Here is an 8258-nt window from a genome sequence, read left to right on the forward strand (position 1 = left end):
CTACTGAAAAGGCTGCTGCCCCTCTTCAGGAACCACACGTTTGTCTGGCATACTGCTAAGACGTATAATATACAAAACGCGATGGACAGCTCTCACATCATTCACTAAAACAGCCGATAACTCAGACGACAAACTTACATGGGAACGTTAGTGGCTGAAGGGAAATTCAATCAAATGGCTCTGAGCACTATGCGACTTAACTTCTGAGGTCATCAGTCGCCGCGAACTTAGAACTAATTAAACCTAACTAACCTAAGGACATCACACATATCCATGCCTGAGGCGGGATTCGAACCTGCGACCGTAACGGTCGGTCGGCTCCAGACTGCAGCACCTAGAACCGCTCGGCCACTCCGACCGACACCAAATATCTAACCTAGCTCAAATGATCTCGTGGCAGGAGGGCCGAGATGAAGTCGCTGGGAGAGGTTTGATTCGCCAGACCTGGGGGGGGGGACTGCAGCCTAGGCAGCAGCGATCACTGAAAAGCCTGTGCCGCCACGTGTGCTGCAGAGCGATCACCACAGCCAATAACGGGAATGGCCGGTGCCGATGGCGAAGGCACACTCGAAACCACGGTCCATATGAGTATACAAGGGTCTAAAGACTTGCTGCAATAGACCAGAACTGATATAGTTTCCTAAGGAAGCGAATGATGTCTAATACTAATTCAGGCCAGGGTTCACATCCACTCAGAACATGGCAGGTAGTGTGGAGATGTCAGAGTAGGAGCCGAAAGCAAACTCCTGGAATTAACAGAAGTGTGACACACCCCATACTGGTGATCAAAGGCGTCTTCGAGGACATGTAGGATGGGTGGGTGGGCAATGCAGACAAATGACACGCATAGATGCTGAGGAAAAAATCACGCCGGTCTGACAGCAGCTGTTCGGCAGCTTCTGCACAGACTCAACTCTGCTCGTGTAAGAGGCACCAGTGGCCAAACGGATTCCACGATGGTGGACTGTGTTAAGACCGTGTAAGACGGACGGACGTGCAGACGAATCAACGAAACACCCATAGTCTGGTTTAGAACGGCCGAGTGATCGTTACTAACGGAGGAGGGTGATCCAATCCACTCCCCCAGGAAGTACCAGCTAGAACATGTAGGGAAGAGGCCAGGTACAGCGTGCAACCAGGTAACACACATGGTAAGACTAATAAGTTTCCTGTCCAGCATGAGCCCCAGGAATTGCTTATTTCGATGACCTGAAGAGCAACAGGACTAAGGTGTAAAGATGGTGGAAGAAATCGATTGTGCCGCCAGAAATTTATACAAAAGGTTTTGTCGGTATTAGTCCACCTGGGATATGCTACCTTTTTCCTGTCACATAACCTGTGCTCTAGTGCTATGTATGAATTTTTTTCCATTATTGCAATTGCTTTCCATTCCTTCCCGACTTCGTTCGCTCAGTTCTTCCCGGTTAAGCACGTTTCATTCCACATCTTTTAGTCAAAGTCTTGTCGTTCACAATCACAATGTGCTCGAAAATCTCATTCTTCTCTTCCATAATATACTTGAAACAATTTTTTCTTGCTTCCTATGTCCAAAATTCACCCTGTTCTTTCGTTTCCGAAATGTCCCTTCAAATTTTTAGATCCTTACTTTGCAGTCGTATGCAGACACCCTTGCCCAACATGGTTGCCTCCGATCCGTACATCTCGACGTTTCTCATTGTTGATGTATAATTCCGCGTTTCGGTGGTTCTTCGATAGTCTCTTCTCTCGATAAGGTGTCTTCGCAGCATAGTGTAATTCCTACAGTGTATAAGACCTGTCTGTTAGCTCTTGTTCATCTGTTGGTTACTTGTTATTTGACACTAGATATTAACTGATAACGGAAGAGAAAATAAACCGTACAAGCCACTGTTTTTCTCTTCTTTAACACATCAGATGCCATTTGAGGCTCATTGCTCCATCTTGTAGTAATGTTACTTCTTTCATGCTGGATTTTTATTTTTAAACAAACTATTTATTATGCAAAAGGCATATTAAAACTATTATCTGTGCCAATAAATTTTATATTCTTCCAGGATGATTTGGAGGATTTACACCTTCATTTTCTGGTACTTAAGTGGTTTACATTAGTATTGCTTTTCATGGATGTAGCTAGTATTTGCCTTTGCTTCTTTTCGTTAAAATGAGTTGTTATGTGCCACTTGTTATTCTAATACTGCACTGAGGCCATACAGTATAAACGATGACAATGCTATTACAAGAAGAACCATCAGAAAGCACACTGTATGTTGTCATGTGTACACATATGGTCAAATGATTATTACTGGATAGTGGATTTTTAGCTCGTAGAAAGTGCATTTCAGGTGCCTAAAATAGGCTCCTTCAGAACCATAAAATTTAAAAAAGGTCCCAAAAGTATTATGGAGTATAGTTGCCTTCACAGTAAATAACAAAAATCTTATCTATGTTTCCAACAGGAAAACTATGGCGTTAATTAGTGTTAATTTTTGAGCCGAAGAAAAGTTTTAGAACAACAGATGTGACAGGGGTGTATTTCACTTTCGTCTCCTGTTGGACGGGAATGCTGCAGTCACGGGAGTACATATGTTGCTGTACATGAGTCACTGAGGCAGGTAGTCTTATGCAAAACCATATGCATTTTGTCCATTCTTTTCTCCCACTTCACCTGGCGCTTCATTAATTATTTTTTGTGTCTTACTCCAGTACAGATATGTTCTCGCAGATCGGTCTTCCTGAACCTTCTAATTCAGAAATAATCATTGACATAAACGTGTAGCTGGCTTTAATATATGCCAAGTCCCGTTGGAGTGAGGGATCTTTGAGAAATTGTTTTCGTTAAGTTACAGAAGCGGCATTGTACAGTAGATTTTCAGTTTCCTTTTGGACCGCTGGGAGATGTTTACTGGGGTGCTAACCACGTGTCTAAGCGATTAACGACAGGTTCAAATGGGTAGGAGACATCTGGAAGTTGTTCTTTGAGTGCCTGTAACCTTGATGATGATTTAACAAAAACTTAAAATTATTTACCTGAGGGAATTATAGCCTTACTTGTTCTACAATGCGGCTGATACCACGTACAACACAAGTTAATGCGACATCAAAGGGTAGAAAATTTGAAGCAACTGAAACACTGCAACCAGATATCCAGAGGCATCTGTGAAGACCAGAAGCACCTTGTTTATATCCGCGCCATTTGGATGTAGCATCTTCAGCTCATTGTTGACAAAGTGTGCAATTGTGTTTAGTCTTTGTGAGTTGTTTTGAAAAATCAAATAAGACCTAGGTGCGGCATCTAGCTCCAAGTTGTCAACAGTCAGCATAAATCCATATGCAAGGTTCCCCAATATTTTCTTGGACTCTATGCAGTGTGTCAGTGTAAACTGAATCCACATAATTTTTATGAAACGTTGCCTTTGCAGCAACAGATTGATAGCAGCACTACTCAAGAAAACCTTTGAAAATAGAATTTTCTAGAAAGGAATATTTGCTGCCACAATAGCATGACACAATCAACTGCAAAAATGGTTCTTTTTGATGGATTCATCAGATGTCTTTGTTAAAAGCGTTTGCTTCAATCCTGATTTTCGTTCAACTTCTTGCCTTATGTAACACTCCGTCTGCTCCATCTGCCCGTCTGCATACCGAGGCATTCTTCATAACACGCTGTACAAGAGGGGTGGTAGTACTTTGTGCCTACTCGAAAAAATTAAAAAACAAAATTCGTAGTTGAATTATATTAACAACATACTTTTTGAAAAGATACTGAAAATACCTTTTAGCACAGTCTTAGTAATAATGTCAACGCACTTTCGATAAAGTGTACTACGACTTCATGACAGCCTCAAAAAATTTTGAAAATGCAAATTTCGTTCATTGTTTTTTTTTACTTTTGCTCTCAACATACTTGAAAGACATACGGTGTGTAAATAAGGCCATGAACCATGAAGTATTTAATACGATGTTCATATGGGAAGTGAAAACTACTACTGTGACTTAAATTTCCGGATTAAGTTGAACAGAAAGAACTAAAAGGTACATGAAATCTGACAGAAGAACTCATTAGGAACAATAAATATTTTTTTTAATTTTAAAAAACAAAATGACTGGATTACAGTTTTTTCACAAGGTGGGCGTAAAGTACCCCGCATCCCCCGTTGGTATCGCGAGTGGTGAATGGGACTTTTTATGACTCTAAACCTAGTACAAGAAGGAAACAAGATGCTATACAGAAGTGCTTATAAAAAGTATTTGGCACAGTTAAGAGACACCCATACTCAATTTTAGAAAAATATGAAAAATGAAATAGAAAACGTAAATTAAATTTAGCAGTTTTAGTTTTCCAAATATCGTGTTACAGATTTCTGTTATTTCGAAACTTTAAGGTAATCGAAACTTGGTGCTTCATTTTAGGAACGTGTATGGTTTGACCTATAGGTTTGACATTTTTACACTGCTCACTTTTGCTTTATACCAAAGATGAACTCACTAACTTAAAAATTATAATAAAACTGAACAGTTGAGTTGTGGCGTCTCTTAGCATAATTTTAAGCAATATTTACAATATGATGTGCTTCAGGGGTGTTCTGGTGTCGAAAGATGTGAGGAGAAATTCGCAATTCCGAAATGGCAGGAAAAACTAAGGAAATATATTTTTTCCATCTGGTAACCACAGTCTTATAGGCCTAGACTTTGAACTAGCTTATGTTGAACTATTCGCGAACTGATACTAGAATAGATTTAGAACAATGAACATGTTACACTTCATACATTCATCGGTACACTACGTACTGGTTTAGTTTGGCGGGTGGACAACAAAAAGTATACAATGGCCTCGCTTTCCTACAATGAGAATCCGTCGAGAACCAAGGAGAGAGCTGAGGGTTTTTTACTGCAATGGCGACGCAGCCTTAACTCTCCCCTTGTATACGTGGTTTTTTCATTTGAGGTCAGTTCAAGATCTATGAATATCTTCATTTATGGAAACAGGCAGTTAGCCAGGCTTCTATGAGCTACAGACCTTTCTTTTTCCAGTATCACCTTCAGGCTTCCCACCTTGGATTCTTTTAAGAAATTCTGAAGTTTTGAAAATACAAGAATTTTATGTTACACTAAAGAAATAGGTACATTTCAGAATGTAAAGCTAAAAGAGGCAAACTTAACGGTCAAATAGTCTGTTTTAGGTGCTATAAAACTAAGTGTTTCGAGTTTATTTACACATGAAAACCAATAGTAAAAGTTCATTTGCAATTAGGAACTCAGGAAAGCAATAGGTTTTAACCTAAAATAACACAGTCTAGTTAATACATATTCCTGTCTGTAAGATGATGAAACCTATCTTGTAGAAAACTGCTGCACAGTAGCTCAAGAGCTGCTAAAGATTTTTGTTTCTGACAAGTGCATTTTGTTATCATTAAAGGTCACCAGTTCGTATACAAACGTCCCATTGGTGAAGAACTGGAATTTATCAACCGCCGTTTTATAAAACGTAAAAAGCTTTCAATGGCTGAAACAGTTGAATTCTTTGACTTGCTTGAAACAGAACTAAGCACAATTATTTCACATTCAATGATACGTTGTACAAAAAACTCAATATCCTAGCATTTGACTCGAGCTTGTCTGTGACCGTACCTGACGTTCTCAAACGACCACGTTCTCAAAAATGTTTAGAACTGGTACACGATGCTTACGAATCATTAAGTTCTCAGAAAGATACGTTAACGAAACAATATTAACAATATGGGGCACAACTTAAACTATTCACTAGCGCTCATAAGGAAATTCACTTCACGTGTGAACACGAAGTTGAATTTCAATAAACTTTCTTGACTTCTCTGCCTTCATAAAAAAAACACTAAACATATTCCACAAAACTTACTACCACAAATATAAATATCCGTCCATCTTCGGTTTTATTCGTGCAAAAATAGGAGAGGCGTCAATGAAACTTATGAAGGTGACATATAAAAGCGAATTTAAGAACATCAAACAAACACACTCCAGATGTGTGTGCGTACAATATTAAGTTGTCAGTTCACGAAGAGTTTCTCATATACTATCATACAATTACATGTACACCATTCATTCATCTTCTATTGTGTAATTTACAATGATAGTCTAGTGGTTTGTGTTGAACGATAATTCCCAGCATCGAATCTTCAACATGACATCTTTCGTGTGGGATGTGTATGAGAAAAACTCAACTCATTAAAATATTGTGTAATTTGTTTACGATGGTTCGGAAATACCTGTCTTTACTTTTTCATGAGAGAAATTCTATTAGCACATAAACGAAGAAATATTTGCAAATATTGTGAAACTCGGTAGAAAATTAATACTGTGTGTCGAACTCGGGACCTTTGCCTTTCGTGGGCAAGTGCTCTACTGGCTGAGCTACCCAAGCAGGACTCACGAGCTCTCACCACATCTGCATTTCCGTCAGTTCCCACCTGCTAAACTTGTAAATATTGTGTTCTCTGTGTCCTACTGTCAGCAGAATAAGGTAATGAAATGCAACTGACTCTTTTTCTTGTGCTATCGCATATTTGTTCTGTAAGGACCGACGCGGGCCGTAACGCGGCGGTGACGTAGTCCTCATGCTAATTTGAATGTGAGGAATGCATACACCTTGGGCTGCTATTAATCGGCTGTTAGGCATACCATTTCTTGAGAAATGCCAACAGTCTGAACCAATACTCTTCTACCCGGAATTGTTAACAATTTTGTGACGAATTGAAACATTCATACCTCGTCATCCTTCAGTAGTAACGTTTATGCGGCATCAAATGTTCCTTGAAGAGGTACTTTCGGAATATCATACGTACTTCTCAGATGACAACAACAAAACATTAACACAATATGGTCACGGGGTGCGTGCGATTCTTGGTAGTCTTTTATTATTTACTTTATACTACTGCTATTACTGAAAATTTTCGCTTCCAAATAAGTTTTAAAAAAATAGAGAACTGTACCTAAGATATAACCTCATTTAAGGAAGTTTTATAACGAAACGATCGCATCCTTAGTTCTCCTAACTTAGGTAAAAGTGATCTGTCTCCCTCATCGAATACTCTTACTTCTTTTCCTCTTTCCCTTTTATTGTTACAAATTTCTATTACATTTTTGTGGAGTGTATGACCTTACACTTCCTCTGGTTGTGTGTCTGTGTGTTAGTATGAAACATGCAGTTGACGATGAGACGATTGTAACAGACGTTATAGTTGTTAACAATAGATTTTTGCGTTCCCTTCCAGAATATGACGCAGCGACATCCGTGATGGCAGTGGTGACTGCGGACACGCCTGGGCTCCCCCGGCACAGTGGCCCTTGGCGGCAATACTGAGATACCTGCAGGGGACTCTGGTTGAACTGGTTCTGTAAAAGGAAGCTCAGTAGAAACGGACAAACGGCTGTAGCAGACCCTCCAAGTGCCTCAAAAAGTCAGCACCTCTCCGTCACCCTTATAAGGCCTCAAACAAAATGCTTTACGGACCTCAGGAACCACACAAACGGCGGAATGTTAGAGTTAAACGTGCCGTCGATGGTGCGGTCATTAAAGAGACAGCAGCTTCTCAGCTTAGCACATTTGGGTGGAGTGATTTAGGAGAACAAGAAAACCATATATCTCTTAATATCTGCTGATAGAGCGATTACTTACACATAAACGACAACCGAGAGACGCCTATAAACTGCAATGTATTTGGGACGTGCCCTAAATTTGGGTAATGTTTCAGTTACATTTCAATAGCATAGAGCATAGTGCTCACAATACTTCGAGTTTGCTCTTGCGTTAACACCAGACACTCTAAATACAATTACTCGCGCCCATGCGTGTGTAACTGTGACTCCAGTATACTCACCCAGTTCTCAGTTATGCGCACACAGAAAATAATACTAAAATTTGATGAAAGACAGGATAACGCACAGCCTATAGTCACACAACAGGCTCATTTGCGGACCGCTTTCTTAAACTGATCCATCACGCCTGATAGCAGGCAGTATTGACTGTGTACTGGCCGTACTGTGTCATTCTTATTACACTAAACACCAGAGTGACCGTTCCAGACGCGACGCGATACAGGAAGATGAACATAAATAAAAGGCTTCATTTTAGTTAACGATGAGTTAATTGGTGTAGCAAAAATGAACTGTTAATTATCTAATAAAGAAACACGATATCAACATTTTACTGTCAGAATCAGGCTTTACACAGAAATGAAAGTCAATCGTGTGCATCATCAGGTTATTCTTCCAACTTATATTTAAGACAAGTAGTTACATTT

This window comes from Schistocerca nitens, chromosome 10 (assembly GCF_023898315.1).
Source record: "Schistocerca nitens isolate TAMUIC-IGC-003100 chromosome 10, iqSchNite1.1, whole genome shotgun sequence".
Lineage (NCBI taxonomy): Eukaryota > Metazoa > Arthropoda > Insecta > Orthoptera > Acrididae > Schistocerca > Schistocerca nitens.